The following is a 17468-nucleotide window of genomic DNA, read 5'->3' as shown; positions in this document are numbered from 1 at the left end:
CAAACTCCACACAGGCAGCGCCAGGAAATGAACGCGGGAAAGCGTTCTGCTCACTACTACGCTACTGTGCACCGTGCCACCCCCTTCTCACTTATTAAACACCAACTGATGTCTGAGATCAGAAACTCTGATCAGCAGACATGGTTTTTTTCCCCCAAACTTTATTCTCATTTCTCGCAAACAATTCAGTTAACTTTGTTACACTGTCCACATTTGCTTCTCTGATACTAGTTATCTCATTACCCTCAGTTTACCCACACATTCTTCCCACCCTCCCACCCGCTAACCACATTTCATCTTTCCTACAGGAAGCTGGATGTCCACCAGAGGACACGTACAAGAAGCCAAACCTCAGGAAATTAACATCTATCACTGGGGACCCCCATCATCTGGTTCATGGTCCGTTCTCAATTCCTGCACCTCATCAAGCAGGAGGTACATGAATCTAAGGCTACATCTACACTACGCCGGATAATTTTGAAAACGCCGGTTTCAAGTAAAAACAATAGGCGTCCACACTAAGCGTTTTTCAAAATACCTCTGTCCACATTAGACAGATATTTAGGCGACTCTCCTCCTACTGGGCACGCGCAGGACACACAGAAAACAAGCAAAGAGGAAGCGATATACTTGGTGCGCGTTTGTCCAGTTACAGAGTAGAAAAACTTAAAAGGAATTGCTCTTGGCTCTCGCGCAGGAGGACATAAAACTAAAAAAAAACAAATACCGGAGCATATGGAGGCAACCGACAGGGAGTTCACGGACAGTATGACTCGGCTGACGACGAACTCTGTTGCATTAATAAAGCACCTTGTTAAATGTATAAACTATGTCTGCATCACTGTTATCTTGTATTTCCATACAATGTTACATTAGGCTGTTACACATCTACTGTCAGAGAAGTACTTGCATAAATAGGTAAAACACCTTCATACAAGCAAGGACAGAAAACAGGGCAAAGTGGGAATACCTATTTATTCAGTAAGCTATGGGTCAAAGTATTTGGTGAGTACATTTCAAACTCTTCTGGCTTCAGTCTCGTTGCCGTCTATTCTGAAATTGTTAGGTTCTGCAAAGCACAGAATCAAATATCTCTGTGATGATTGTACGCTCTAGTATCAATTCTTTGGCGACAATAAAGTAATAAGAAGAAGAAGAAGAAGAAGAAGAAGAATAATAAGAAGAAAACAATGAAATGCTGCACTGCTGCCATCTGTTCCGGCACGTCATGACAGCGGTTTTAAAAAGCTCCGGTTACCCCATACACACTGCAACGGATATTAGGCGTTTTCAGATTTATTCACTCTGGAGACCGTTTCTGAAAATCTCCGTTTTCCGGGGGCTGAAAACGACATTTTAGTGTGGACGGAAGGTCAAAACGAAGAGAAAAAGCTTTGTTTTCAAAATTATCCGGCATAGTGTGGACGTAACCTAAATCACATACACCTCAAGGTTTCTTCTACTCTTTTAATTTCCACTAGTGTTACAGTTAAATTGTTGTGCATGTCTAATTTGTTAAATTAAGTTTGTTGACTACTGAATTGGGCTGTATTATTATTACCTATATACATGTGATTGTTCAGTGAATTTTCTAGTAATTATGGTACAGTTGCCTCTTTTTCCAGAAACCTCTTGGTTTCAGTAGATGTTACATTAATTAAATCTGGCTATTTTATTGATTGTTATCAATGGAATTTCTTTTATCTCTAGTCTAATATGGAAAGACCGTGACTATTTTTCAGGTTGTTTTTTTTTAATTCTCTTAACACTTCTTTTCTCTTGATACATGTCATAAAACGGCCATTAGCCAAAGGTTTTATGCCTCATTCTTGACTTAGAGTAAGTGTTATAAAAACGACAGCCCCTTTGGCCCATCTAGTCTGTGCTGAACCATTTAAGCTGCCTACTCCCATCACCCTGCCCGCAGACCACACCCCTCCATGTACCTATCCAAACTTCCCTTAAATACTGAAATCAAAATCGCATCCGTCATTGTACTGGCAGCTTGTTCCACACTCACCCCATCCAGAGTGAAGTTCCCCCTCAGGGTCCCCTTAAACATTTCACCTTTCACCCTTAACCCATGACCTTCAGTTGTAGTCTTGCCCAACCTTAGTGGAAAAAGCCTGCTTGCATTTACCCTTTCCATAACCTGCATAATTTTGTATACTTTGATCAAATCTCCCCTCAATCTTCTATTTTCTAGGGAATAAAGTTCTAATCTATTTAATCTTTCCTTATAACTCAGGTCTCCAGTTCCAACAACATTCTTGTAAATTTTCTCTGTACTCTTTCAACCTTGTTTACATCTTTCCTGTAGGTAGGTGTCCAACACTGCACACATTACTCTAAATTAGGCTTCATCATAACATCCCATCTTCTGGACTCAATACTTTTGATTTATGAAGGCCAGTGTGCCAAAAGCTTTCTTTATGACCTTATCTAACTGTAACACTACTTTCAATGAATTATGGACCTGTATTCCCACTCCTCAATGCCCTACCACTCACTGTGTAATAACCACCTTTGGATCACCAAAACATCAGAATCCAACATGACTCATTTGTAATGTACTGTCCCATTGCTGCAATAAAGTTATTTTTCATGGCATTTTTAGTGTGTATTGTACAATAAACTGGAACTTGAAGTCAGTCCAAACCGAATTTACTGTTTTCTGATGCTCCTTTCACTGCCCCCAAATGCAAAACCTTACCTTTTTGTTTCCAGTTGCTTTTATATCATGCTAAATCGTCTTTCCATGCAATGCTCAATTTCATTTGATCTAATTGTGCAAACTAGGACTAGTCTATTCAGCAGTCCACAAATCACAAATCTGATACAGGTGTCTCCCGCTTTTCGAACGTTCGCTTTATGAAACCTCGTTGTTACAAAAGACCTACATTAGTTACCTGTTTTCGCTAACAGAAGGTGTTTTCACTGTTATCAAAAAAGCAGCACGCGATAAAAGGCAGCGCATGCCCCGAGCAGCCAAGCTCCTCTCCCAGAACTGCATTCTAGCCATCATTGCTTAAGCACATGCCTGTGAGCAGCCGTTGGCAAGATGAGTTCTAAGGTATCGGAAAAGCCTAAAAGAACTCCTAAGGGTGTTACACTTAGCATAAAACTAGACATAATTAAGCGTTTCGATCGTGGCGAACGAAGTAAGGACAAAGTGAGTTTGGCTTGTGGAAGTTGACGAAGATGTTGAAGAGGTTTTGGCATCCCATGACCAAGATAGATGAAGAGCTGATGCAATTGGAAGAGGAAAGGATAACAATCAAAACCGAATGCAGTAGCGAACGGACCAAAAGTGAAGTCGTTCAGGAACTGAATGTGAAGCAACTGCATGAGATTTTCGCTGCAATGATAAAGTACGACTTTAATTTTGAAAGCGTACGTAGGTTTAGGGCATATTTTCAGGATGGTTTGAGTGCTTACAAAGAACTATATGATAAAAAAAAATGCGCGAGGCTAAGCAGTCAAGCATACCGTCATTTTTCAAGCCTTCCACATCAGCCACAGCAGACAATGAACCTCGACCTTCGACATCGAGGCAGACAGATATAGAAGAAGATGACCTGCCTGCCCTGATGGAAACAGACGACGATGAGATGACACCCCAGTGTCTCACCACCCCAACCCTCGGGCCGTGGACTGATACATTGCTACGGAGAATGCAGCGGTAGCCAGGACGCACCCAGCGTATCTTTAAGAAAAAAAGCTGAAATAAACAAGCTAATTAATTAGGTGCCGCCTGGCACATAAATGTCGGCTCAGATCAGAGGCTAACCCTAACCCTAATGCAACGCAATCGGCAATCGCCTCTATTAGGCAATCAACCGGCAATCGGTGGCACCTAATTAATTAACTTATTTATTTCAGCTTTTTTCTTAAAGATGTGCTGGGTGCGTCCCGGCTACCGCTGTATCACTGCATTCTCCGCGGATCAGTATTGGTTCGCCGCCTGAAGGTTAGGGACCACTGCACCACCCCAACCTCTGACGACTCAGCCTAACACACCATCATTAGTGTGCTCGCTGTCCTCCCAATTCCGGTAAGTGATACTACACTGTACATACAGTTTTTCTACTTTATATAGGCTGTGTATTTTTATGTGTTATTTAGTATGATTTGGCAGCTTCATAGCTTAAAGGTTACTGGAGAGAGTGTGTTTCTGCTGAGAGCACTTGCATGAGATTTTCACTATGGACAACAGTGCGGCAATGATTGTAGAAAAGTATTTCTACTTTATATAGGCTGTGTATTTATCATATCATTCCTGCTTTTACTATGTTACTGTTATTTTAGGTTTTGTGTGTTACTTGGCATGATTTGGGAGGTTATTTTTTTGGGTCTGCGAACGCTCACAAATTTTTCCCATATAAATAAATGGTAATTGCTTCTTCACTTTGCGACATTCCGGCTTACGAACCGTTTCATAGGAACGCTGTACCTTCGGATGGCGGGGGAAACCTGTACCGTTGTTGTAGGTGTGGCCATTGACATCTCTACAGCGATGCAAAATGGACAAAACTTCCAGCTACAACCTCTACCACTAAACCTGATTAAAATTCCTCTACTTCATTCAAAAATGCTTGCAACTTCTAACTTTTGTCTCCCAGAATTCAACACAATTTGCAGCATCATGCTAAATATATGAAAGTTACAAAATTTATTAGTAAACTGGTAATTAGATGTAAGATTTTCAGTAAAGTGAAATACAGAGTTTGCGTTGGCTGACATCTTAGTTAACAGCGAAAACAGACTCTGTAATCTGATGTGAACATAGAGAATCCTATTGTGTGCAAGTTATGATGATCTGGAATGCTTAGCTTGGAAAGCTGCTAGAACAGATTAAACAGTAAACTTCAAAATGGGGAACAAATTACAGGGCCACGAGGAAATAAGTCAAACATTTTGGAATTACTTTAGCCAATTTCCAATTTCTTTCACCAGATGGTGGTGAATCTGTGGAATTATTTGCCACAGGCAGCTGTGGAGGCAGAGTCTTTATGTACATTTAAGGCAGAGGTTGATAGATTCTTGACTGGTAAGGTCATGAAGGGATACGGGAGAAGGCAGGAGATCAGGGCTGAGAGGGAAATGGATAAGCCATGATGAAATGGCTGGGCAGACTAAAATAGGCCAAATGGCTTAATTCTGCTCCTATATCTTATTGTCTTATGGTCTTAAGGAATTACAAAAACATAATGGACTGTTTAGTAGTCATATTTAATTATTTACCTGTAATAGCATCGACAAAACAAAAATTCTGTAAGAGACAGAGAGGTGAGAGATGCCAGATAGGGAGCTGAAAGGAGGGAGAATTGGAGTATGCAGACAGGAAGCTGACAAGGGTGATAGGAACATACAAGGATAGTGTAGCAGACAGAGATGAAGGGATGGACTCTATTGAAGGCTTAGATGGAAGAAAACTGATATAAATTTTTGTATTTTTGTGCACAGATTATAATCTTATTTTAATATTAGAATCTTAAATCTCAAACTTGCTCAGGAGAGCAAAAATAATATCTGAAAAGGAACTTTATTTTATTGTGGTACAATTTCTTTAGAGCTCACCTTAAAAAATTTTTTGTTATAATAGCACATATACGCATTTAAGTTAGGTATAAAGTTGATGTTTAATAAAAATTACTTTTTACTTTGAACTTTGAATTAAAGGATCAGCTGAGTATCAGGCTAGTTTACTTAGATCTATAAACGATAAAAGTACATTTAATTTCCAGGCAAAAATGATAAAAACAATTTTAATTTTCTATCTGAATACACACAGGATTTCTAACAAAGGTGATAAATTAATGCACAACTGAAAATAAATTAGTACATTCTAACAGCCACTACAGGTATTTGGTGGTAAAATGATCAAGTTTGAATATTAAATATTTTAAAAGAATTCTCTTTTAGAAAGGGCAGGCAAAATGGAGCTTCTACACGTTTACAAAAAGATTAACCAAATTTAAAAGTGCTTCCTTACAGACTGAAACCAAAAAATGATACTAAGAAATAAGGAATAGCAGAGAAATTAATCAAATATTGTGCCTGCGTACTTAGACCCAATGACTTGATTGTGTAAACTTGCATACTAGTACTTGAGAAAAAAGCTAAGCCAGAGATACTAAATGCACTGGTCGTCATCGTCAAAAAAAAAGCAAATTTTGGAATGGTTCCCATAATTGAAATGTGATAATTGTAAACTCACAGCTTAAAATTACAAGGGAGAATGGGGAACAGCAGGCATTAGCGAGAGACATGCTGGAATTTATTAAGCAGTAACAGAACCCTTGCAATATAATAGTAGAATTAGGCAGAGGCTGAATTTAGAGAGTGAATTCACATTTGAAAGTTCAAAGTAAATTTATTATCAGATTACGTATGTCACCATATGCTACACTGAGATTCAATTTTGTGCAGGCATTCACAGTAGAACAAAGAAATACAATAGAATTAATTAAAAACTACACATAAATAAATACAAGCAACCAATGTGCAAAACAAACTGTGCAAAATACAAAAAACAAAAACAATTTTAAAAGTAAGTAAATAAATAATGTTGAGAACATGAGTTGTAGAGTTCTTGAAAGCAAGTCCATAGGCTGTAGAATCAGTTTAGAGTTGGGGTGAGTGAAGTTACCCACACTGATTCAGGAGGCTGATGGTTGAAGGGTAATAACTGTTATGAACCTAGTGGTGTGGGACCTAAAGTTCCTGCACCCTCTTCCCAACGACGGCAAATAGATGAGAGCCTGGATAGTAGGGGTCCTTGATGATGGATGCTGCTTTCTTGTGGCAGTGCTCCTTGTAGTTATGCTCAATGGTGGAATTTGAACAAATCTTTTCAAGATTTTTCTTTAAAAGTGGGAGATTCTAAAATACTGGTGTTCAAAAAGGCCTGGGTATCTTTGTACATGAATCACTGGAAGTTAACATGCCAAATACAGCAAGAAATTAAGCAGCTGAATGGGCGAAGTCCACCAAACATCCAGAACACAAGTGCATTGGTACAAGTCTTACTCCAATTATATGGGGCATTGGTGAGCCAGTACCTAAAGTAATGTGTACAGGACTCAATTTCTGAAATAACTGTGTATAGGAATGCTGTCCAAGACAGAATCTGTTTACACTGGAGGGGATAAAGTAAAGACTTGCCAGTTTGATTCCTAGGGAATCAGCTGAAGTGTCTTATTTGACTAAGCATTCTTGCTCGTTTAAATAATTCATTATGGGTTATGTGTATAAATACGTGAATTACATACATTGTCACACTACCATGTGATACATGTGCGCCTTGCTTAAAGTAAACATCAGTTAGACTCACATTCCCAGACTCCTGTGTCTACTTTAGGACAAGATTAATGTTTTTAAGTTACAAAACATAACATTTGCTATCAACCTATTGAAGCGCAGAGAGACATTCGAACCAAAAAAATAAAAGCAACAACAAATGGTGAGTGAAAAAAAAACAGCCCAGCACGTGCCAACAGTCGAGTTCAAAAAAACTGTAGAAAATGCAAGAATTTACAGGTTCATAAACAATGAGTACTGAAAGATAATCATGAAAAAACAGATGTTCGGCTACATCAGAAAGATTGACACATTCGATTACACAACAGATAACCGGATTTTATATACTGAGCAAATTGAACAGAATTTTGAAGCAAATAAAATAGCCAATGGGAAATAAGTATCGGTTTTGTTGAGTGCTTTGGGTTTAAAAGCATACAGTTTGCTTCAAAGTTTGACTACTCCAACCAAACCATCAGAAATGAACTTTGCTGATATTGTCAAAGTAATGCAGGAGCACCTAGAACCAAAGCCACTGTTGATTGCAGAATGCTTTAGGTTTCATAAGCAGAATCAAAAAGAAAGAGTCCGTTTCATTGAACAGATTGCCTGACCATTGTCAGTTCAGTGATGGGCCTAATGATGCACTGAGAGGTCAGTTAGTTTGTGGAATCTTACAGCTCTTAACTGAAGCACAACTCACATTTAAAAGAGCACTTGAAAAGGCTGTTTCAATGGAAATGGCAGACAGAGACAAAACTGAGTTGCAGTCAGCAATGAAAGTGAGCCTGAACAAAATTGCAACATCTAAGCAAAAACCCAGCCTGGCCGAAATAATTGTGTTACCATTATGGCAGGGACTCACATACACCAGACCGATGCAGGTTTGAAGGCAAACTTGAAGAAAATACAACAGAACAGGACACATTCAAGGATCATGGCGGGCAGACAAAAATAAATGGACTGCACAGGGAAGAGAAAAAGCTAAAAAGTCAATTTACAGTTTCAAAAAGAGTACCAATCTGCATGCTGTTGATGAAAAATCTGATATTGATGAGTGTACTGCAGGACTGTGTAGCCTTGATATTTACAAAATTTAAAGTAAAATTTATTATCAGAGTACATACATGTCACCACATACAACCATGAGTTTCTTTTTCTGCGGGTATACTTAGCAAATCTATAGAACAGTAACTGTAAACATCAGGAACTGTTAACTGTAAACAAACTGTGCAAATGCAGATATAAATAAATAGCAATAAATAACGAGCATGAAATAACAATATAACAGATTCCTAAAACCAGTCCTTAAGTGAGTGTTGTTATCCCTCTTTGCTCAAGAACCTGATGGTTGAGGGGTAGTAACTGTTCTTTACCTGGTGGTGCAAGTCCAGAGGCACCTGCACCTTCTATCCGATGGCAGTAGTGAGAAAAGAGAGTGGACTGGGAGGAGACTATCTTTGATGATGAATACTGCTTTTCTAAGGCAATGCTTCATGTAGATGTGCTCAACGGTTGGGAGTGTTTTACTTTTTCTGTAGGATTTTCCGTTCAAAGGCACTGGTGTTCCCACACCAAGCTGAAATGCAGCCAGTCAGCTCACTTTCCACCACACATCTATAGAAGTTTGCCTAGGTTTTCCATGACATGCCGAACCTCCACAGACTCCTAATAAAGTAGAGGCGTAATGTGCTTTCTTTGCAATTGCAATTATATAAGGTCTAGGACAGGTCCTCTGAGATACTGACACCCAGGAATTTAAAGTTACTGACCCTCTCCACCTCTGATCCTCAGATGATTACTGGCTCATGGACCTCTGGCTTCCCTCTCCTGAAGTCTACAATCAGTTCCTTGGTCTTATTGACATTGAGCGAGAGGTGGTTGTTATTATACCACTCAGCCAAGTTTTCAATCTCCCTCCTGTATGCTGATTCATCACCACCTTTGATACAGTCCACAACAGTGGCGTCATCAGCAAACTTGTATATGGTGTTGGAGCTGTACTTAGCCACACAGCCATGAGTGTAAAGCAGGTAGAGCAGGGGGCTAAGCACACATCCCTAATGGAGATTGTGGAGATGTTTTTGCCAATCCGAACTGACTGGGATCTACAAGTGGGGAAATCCAGGATCCAATTGCACATGGGGGTATTAAGGTCCAGGTCTTGGAGTTTACTGATTAATTTTGAGGGGATGATGGTGTTAAATGCTGAGCTGTAATTGATAAATAGCATCCTGATGTAGGCATCTTTGCTGTCCAGATGTTCCAGGGTTGTGTGAAGATCCACTGAGCCATCTACTATGGACCTATTGCTTCAGTAGACGAATTGGAGTGGTTCGAAGTCACCATTCAGACAGGAGCTGATAAGCTTCAACACCAGCCTCTCAGAACACGTCGTCACTGTGGATGTAAGCACCACTGGGCAATAGTGATTTTAGACCGGTTTCCACGCTCTTCTTGGGCACTGGTACAACTGAAACCTGCTTGAAGCAGGTGGGTAGCACACACTGCCAAAGCGAGAGGCTGAAGATATCAGTGAATATACCAACCAGTTGGTCAGCACAGGTCTTCAGTACTCAGCCAGATACAGCATCCAGACTGGATGCTTTCCTTGGATTCACTCCCTTGAAGTCATCTTTAGATACTAAGTCCAAGGATCATCGGGTGACATGGGGGTGTGTGATGGTTCCTCCCTGTTCTGGTGGTCAAAGCAAGCATAGAAGGCATTGAGCTCAATCGGAAGCAAAGCTCTGCTTTCTCCTATTTTGCAAGATTTAACTTTGTAGGAGGTTATGGCATTCAAACCCTGCCACAGCTGTTAAGCATGCTTTAGATATCCACAAAACTAACAAGAGATCAGCAATATGGCTTACACCACAAGGAATGACAAATTAATTAAAATGTAATTGGACACTAGTTGGGCTGTTTCAGTCATTCTACAAAATGAGTATGAAGTGCATTTCAAAGATACTAAACTGAAGCCTGTACATATCCAACCAAGAACTTAAAACTGGAGAAAAGATAACTCCTGGGGGAATGACATTCGTAACAGTGAAATACAACAACCACCAAGCCACATATGGGCTTCTATGTGGTTAAAAAAAATAGGAGGTCCAGCATTGTGGGGATATGATTGGCTGAGGCAACTACAACTTCATTCATAGTCATAGTCATACTTTATTGATCCCGGGGGAAATTGGTTTTCGTTACAGTTGCAGATCTATCCACCATTTGCTTGCCACATTCTCTGCAACAAAGTCAGCTGAAAGTAAATTAATAAAGACACTGGATGATGCCACAACTGTGTCCATGCCAAACACCTTGAATAATTGTCCAGACAAACCGGTATTGGTGCTAACCTGTATGCTTCTGGTTGGAAAGCATATTGGACCAAGGAAAGACCATGCTGCTCAGAGGAAGAGCAAGAGTGAGGAAAGCACTGGTCCAACTACTACAGTTTTTGTAGGCAACATACCTGAGAAAGTATCTAATATTTTAATCATGCAGTTACTTTCAAAATGTGGCTTGGCTTTAAACTGGAAGAAAGTTCAAGCAGATTCAGGAAAGTTGCAAGCATTCGGCTTTTCTGAGTATAAAGACTCAGAATCTACTGTGTGCATTAAGGATATGAACTTCAAAAAAAAGCTGCTTGTAAAAGTAGATGCAAAGCCCAGCTGGATGAATGGAAGGCCAAAAAGAAAGGAGTCAATGGAGATATGAAAACAGAGGATTCGTCACATGATGTTATGGATGAAAAGACCAAGAAGAGAGATCAGCTCATAAAGGCAACAATAGGATTAATAAGAGATTACTTCAGTGAACTAAACGCACCTTCACAAGATCAAGATGCAGAAACAAGAAGAAAGATGAAGACAAAAAAAAAGGGTGGTTACTGCTATTAGAACCACTTCCTGCAATCTCAGAGTCAACTCCGACAACCATCATGAAGGAGGCCCCACAACCTAAGATTGTTTTCACAGCCAGAACTCTCACCTGCCAAGCAGAGTGATCCCCCTTGTCATGAAGGATGTTATCCCACAAGAGTAAAAATCCTCCAGAGATGAACTATTCAGGCCTGAATTGGACAATTTAAAATTTACTATGCTGTGGATGTCTGTATATAGATGTATTGTACAGCGTACTGTGTATATAGTTGAGATGCATTCTATATTGAATTGGGAGTTTATAGCTAAGCAGGGAGGAGTGTTGTGTATTTAATATTTCAATAATATTCAAGTAAATATATACATGTTTGGTAAAGCATTCTTGTTCATTTAAATAATTCCTTGCGGGTTATATGTATAAATACGTAAATTACATAGGTCGTCACACTACCATGTGATACATGAACACCTCGCTTAAACTATAACTCGAAGTTAGACTCACATTTCAGCATCCCGTGTCTTCCTTTGAAATAGTTTATGTTTTGAAGTTACAAAACATAACACTCTCTATAGATCCAATCACAAACAAGAGAAAATCTGCAGATGCTGGAAATCCAAGTAACACACACAAAATGCTGAAGGAACTCAGCAGGCCAGGCAGCATCTATGGAAAAAAAGTAATCGACATTTTGGGTGAGACCCTTCAGCAGGACTGGAGGGAAAAAAGGGATGAGGAGTCAGAGATGGAGGGTGGGAGGGGAGGGGAGGGGAGGCAGAAACACAAGGCAATAGGTGAAACTGGGGGGGGGGAAATCGGGGTGAAGTAAAGAGTTGGGAAGTTGAATGACGAAAGAGATACAGGGATAGAGAAAGGGGCACCTAATAGGAGAGGAGCCACACCATGAGCACTGGATACAAAGATGACTCCAACAGATTCAAGGTGAACTGTCACCTCACCTGGAAGGACAGTTTGGGGCCCTGAATGGCAGTGAGGGAGGAGGTGTAGGGACAGGTGTAACGCTTCCCATTCCAACATGTCCATCCATGGTATTCCACTTCCCATTCCAACATGTCTATCCACAGCATTCCACTTCCCATTTCAATACGTCCATTCATGGCATTCCACTTCCCATTCCGCCATGTCCGTCCACGGCATTCCACTTTCCATTCCAATGTCCATCCATGGCATTCCACTTCCCATTCCAACATGTCCATCCATGGCATTCCACTTCCCATTCCGACATGTCCGTCCATGGCATTCCACTTCCCATTCCGACATGTCCATCCATGGCATTCCACTTCCCATTCCACCATGTCCATGGCATTCCACTTCCCATTCCAACGTCCATCCACGGCATTCCACTTCCCATTCCACCATGCCCGTCCATGGCATTCCACTTCCCATTCCAACATGTCTGTCCATGGCATTCCACTTCCTGTTCTGACATGTCCATCCATGGCTTCCTCTACTGTCGCAATGAGGCCACACTCAGTTTGGAGGATCAACACCTTACTTTCTGTCTGGGAAGCCTCCAACCCGATGGCATGAACATAGATTTCTCGAACTTCCGGTAATGCTCCCCCTTTCTCTATTCCCCATCCCATTTTCCCTTTCATACCTCATCTCCTTGCCTGCCCATTACCTCCCTCTGGTGCTCCTCCCCTTTTACTTTCGTCCATGGCCTTCTGTCCTCTCCTACTAGACTCCCCCTTCTCGATCTCTGTATCTTTTTCACCAATCAACTTCCCAACTCTTTACTTCACCTCTCCAACCCTCCCAGTTTTACCTTGTGTTTCTCCCTCCCCTCCCTCCCACCCTCTGTCTCTGACCCCTCATCTTTTTTTCTCTCGGCCCAAAACATTGACTGTACTCTCTTCCATAGACACTGCCTGGCCTGCCGAGTTCCTTCAACATTTTGTGTGTGTTACATTTTAGAAGGTGCCACCTGGAGTTAAATCAAATTGTAAATGTGGGGCTAGTTAAGCAAAGGTATGGGAACACAGTTCATATTCAAACAGAAAATAAATAATAATAATAAATACTTTATTGATCCTGAGTGGGAAATTCTTTCATTACAGCAGCAACATTTAAAAACACACATAGCAGTGTGCAGACTTAACTAATAACAAGTAGCTTGTGAATGAGTATCAAAATGCTGCAGTCACTGAAAATATTGACAACGCTCAGCAGGTTAGGCAGCATCTGCAGGGAAAGAAACAGACTGTAGGAGCTGTCAGCCGTATTATATTTTGTGTTGAGGTAATTATGTGTTATAGTAACTTGTCATGTGGTTTGGGGCGCGGTAGAAGTAGATGAGCCTTCACCTATTCACCCTTCATGCCATTAGTTTTTAGTCAGAGTCAGCCAGGGACATGGATTTTTTTTGTTGACTGCTACATGCTAATTTCATAACGTTAACTTTGCTTGTTTCACTATCACTCCACTAGTTTCATTAGTTTTTTAAAATTTTATATAAGATCATCTGCCTTTGCTGGTTTTGTAATAAAGGATCGAATGTACTTTTTTAGACTTGGATCTCAGTTATTTCGAAGCGCGTCATACAATGTTGAGTCCCTTGCTCAGTCTCTCAGCAGTTCTGCTTTGTTTTTCCAAGTAACCACTGCACAGATGATTCAGACGAAGGGTTTTTAACCTGAATTGTTAACTGTGAATCCAGACCTGACCTACCTGACCCGTTGTGAGTTTGTTTTTATTTCCATTGCAAGCCCCTTCCTTACCACAAGAACATGATAACCCATGTAGTTCACATTTCTGAAATGCCTTCTGGTTTTGCAGTTCAGTAGACTCAGTCTCGCACTCTCGGTAACAATAACCGTCTATGCTCACAGCAAGCATAAAACTTATTTAAACACAAGAGATTCTGCAGATACCAAAAACGCAGAGAAATACATATAAAATGCCGGAGAAACTCAACAAGTCAGGTGGCATTAATGGTGAGGAATAAACAGTCAACATTTCAGTCTGAGACCTTTCATCAGGACTGGAAGGAAGTGGGGGGGGGTGTAGAAGCCAAAATAAGAAGGTGAGGGAGGGAGTGAGTCCAAGTTGGCATAGGTGAGTCCAGGTGAGGAGGGTGGGAAGAAGTGAGAAGCTGGGAGGTGACAGATGGAAGGGGTAAAAGGCTAAAGAGGAAGGAATCTGATGGGAGAGGAGAATGGATCATGGGAGAGGAGAATGGATCATGGGAGAAAGGGAGGGAGGAGGGGCACCAGAGGGAGATGATGGGCAGGTGGAGAGAAGGGAAGAGGTGAGAGGGGAGCCAGAAGGAAGAATGGAAAAGGAAAAGGAGAAAATTACCGGAAGTTCGAGAAATAGATGTTCATGCTGCCAGGTTGGAGGCTACCCAGATGGAAAGTGACGTGTTGATCCTCCATTGAAAATTTACTTCTCAGTTCAAAATATTAAAAAAATTCTGAAAAATACAAGAAATACTTGGGTAAGGTAGCATTTACTAGAAGCAAAACAGTTAATGTTTCAGGCCTATGACTTGCATCAGAACATAGAGTGAAATGAAATCTGAGGAAACAAACCAAAACACTGGTAATCGTCTGGAATAGTATCATTATTTGATATTGTTGAGCCCAGAGGCTGCAACATGCCAAGATCTTGTTCTACATCCCAAGCAGAGTTGGAAGGAATGCAAGAAAATTGCTGCTTCAGGAAAGCATGCACAAGCTCCCAGAATATAGGAAGGGCAAAGTTGAGAGGGCTTTATTCTCCTGTGGTTGCATTTGTAAGTGCTCTGAGAAGGGAAGTGTGAAAATGGAAGAGATAATTTAGAATTCTAAATCTATTTTAGTTTCAAACACACACCAATCCTCAAAGGGTCAGCAGTGGAAAGGGTGAGCAGCTTTAAGTTCCTGGGTATCAACATCTCTGAAGATCTATTCTGGGTCCAACATACAAGGAAGGCACATCAGTGGCTATACTCCATTTGGAGTTTGAGGAGATTTGGTATGTCACCAAAGACTCTAGCAAATTTCTACAGATGTACCGTGGAAAGCTTTCTGACTGGTTGCGTCACTGTCTGGCATGGAGGGGCCAATGCACAGGATCAGAAAAGCTGCAGAGGGTTGTAAGCGTAGCCAGCACCATCATGGGCACTAGCCTATTGAGGACGTCCTCAAAAGTCAATGCCTGAAGAAGGCAGCATCCGTTATTAAGGACCTCCATTATCCAGGCCATGCCCTCATCACATTGCTAGTATCAGGGAGACGGTACAGGAGCCTGAAGACATACTCAGCGTTTTAGGAAAGGTTCTTCCCCTCTGCCATCAGATTTCTGGACAGACAATGAACTGCACTATTTTTGCTCCCTATATGAATTGCAGTACTTATTTAATTTTCTATACATCTTATTGTGGTTTATAATTTTTTTTATGTATTGCGCTGTACTGCTGTTGCAAAACAAATTTCATGACATACTGCATGTCAGTGATATTAAACCAGATTCAAATTCTGATTTCAGATCTAAAAGCATGTTCCTTGTGATCTTTATATCTCTGGGAAATTGCATACATGCATTCTAAATGCAAAACGTATGTAAACATAATGCACCTCTCCTGTTAACTATCTGCATCTGAGATTAAACTCAGATTTTGTTTCATAAACCATAAGACATAGGAGCAGAATTAAGCCTTTCGGCCCATCGAGTCTGCTACATCATTTCAGTGTGGCTGATACATTTCCCTCTCAAGACCCAATCTCCTGCCTTCTCCCCTCATCTTTTTACACCCTGATTAATCAAGAACAAGCAACCTCCGCCTTAAATAAACCCAAAGACCTGGCCTTCTCAGCCGCCTGTGGCAACAAATTTCACAGATTCACCACCCTTGGGCCAGTGTAATTCCTCCTCATCTCTGTTCTAAATGGATGCCCCTCCGTTCTGAGGCTGTGCTCTCTGATCCTAGACTACCCTGCCATAGCAAACATCCTCTCCACATCAACTCTATATAGGCCTTTCAACATTTGATAAGTTTTAATGAGATCCTACCTCATTCTAAATTCCAGTGAGTAAAGGCCCAGAGCCATCAATCACTCCTCATACAACAAGCCTTTCATTTACAGAATCATTTTTGTAAACCTCCAACTGAACCCTCTCCAACATTAGCACATCCTTTCTTAAATAAGGTGCCCAAAAGTGCTCACAATACTTAAGTGTGGTCTGACCAATGCCTTATAAAGACTTTGCATCACATTCTTGCGTTTATATCCTAGTCCCCTCAAAATGAATGCTAACATTGCATTTGCCTTCCTTACCATCAACTCAACCAGCAAGTTAATCTTTAAGGGAATTCTGCACAAGGGAGTTCTTGCCCCTCCAAAAAATAGACTACACCTTTATTCCTCCTATCAAAGTACATGATCATATACTTCCCGACATCATATTCCACTTGCTACTTCTTTGCCCATTCTCCCAATCTGTCCAAATCCTTCTGCAATCTCCTTGCTTCCTCAACATGACCTGCCCCTCCACCTTTCTTCATATTGTCCGCAAACTTAGCCAGAAAACTATCAATTCTGTCATCCAAATCATTGACATGCAACGTAAAAAGGGTCCCCACACCACTAATCACTATCAGCCAATCAGAAAAGGCACTGTTTATTCCCACATTTTGCCTCCTGCCAATCAGAATGCTCTATCCATGCTAGGATCCCTCCTGTAACACCCTGGCTTCTTAACTTGTTAAGCAGCCTCATATGCAGCACTTTGTCAAAGGCCTTCTGAAAAGCCAAGTATACAACATCCACCAATTCTCCTTTGTCTATCTTGCTTGTTATTTCTTCAAAGAATTCCAAGATTGGTCAGCAAGCTTTTCCTTAAGGAAACCATGCTGACTTTCACCAATTTTATCACGTGCCCACAAGTACCCTGAAACAATATCCTTAACAATCAACTCCAAAATCTTTCCAACTAGAAGTCAAGCTAATTGGCCTATTTTGTCCTTTCTTCTGCCTCCCTCCCTTCTTGGAGTGACATTTGCAATTTGTCAGTCATCCAGAACCATTCCAGAATCTTGTGATTCTTGACAGATGTTTGCTAATGCCTCAAGAATCTCTTCAGCTACCCCTTTCAGAACCCCAGGGTGTAGTCCATCTGGTTCAGGTGACTTATCTACCTTCAGACTTTTCAGTTTCCCAAGCAGCTTCTCCCTAGTAATAGCAACTGCACTCACTTCTGACCCCTGACACTCTCAAACAACCCAGCATTCTACGTGTCTTTCACATTGAAGCATGGTGCAAAACACTTATTCAGTTCAT

At 40.9% G+C, this 17468-nt stretch overlaps 1 protein-coding gene across 3 annotated transcripts in view; it reads right to left on the bottom strand.

The window, feature by feature from the left end:
• The window catches only part of LOC134350762 (1-acyl-sn-glycerol-3-phosphate acyltransferase delta-like), a 134425-nt gene that overhangs the window by 99501 nt on the left and 17456 nt on the right, over window positions 1-17468 (bottom strand). Inside the window, exon 1 of one of the 3 annotated variants that reach the window (XM_063056421.1) lies at window positions 14506-14583. The exons of the other annotated variants lie outside the window; for them this stretch is intronic. The gene's annotated coding sequence lies outside the window, so the exon portion shown is untranslated. Of the gene's footprint in view, window positions 1-14505; window positions 14584-17468 lie in introns of those variants that run through there. 3 annotated transcript variants of the gene reach the window in all.

The sequence above is a fragment of the Mobula hypostoma genome, chromosome 8 (genome assembly GCF_963921235.1).
Source record: "Mobula hypostoma chromosome 8, sMobHyp1.1, whole genome shotgun sequence".
Taxonomy (NCBI): Eukaryota; Metazoa; Chordata; class Chondrichthyes; order Myliobatiformes; family Myliobatidae; genus Mobula; species Mobula hypostoma.
This window is presented reverse-complemented; position numbering and strand designations above follow the sequence as displayed.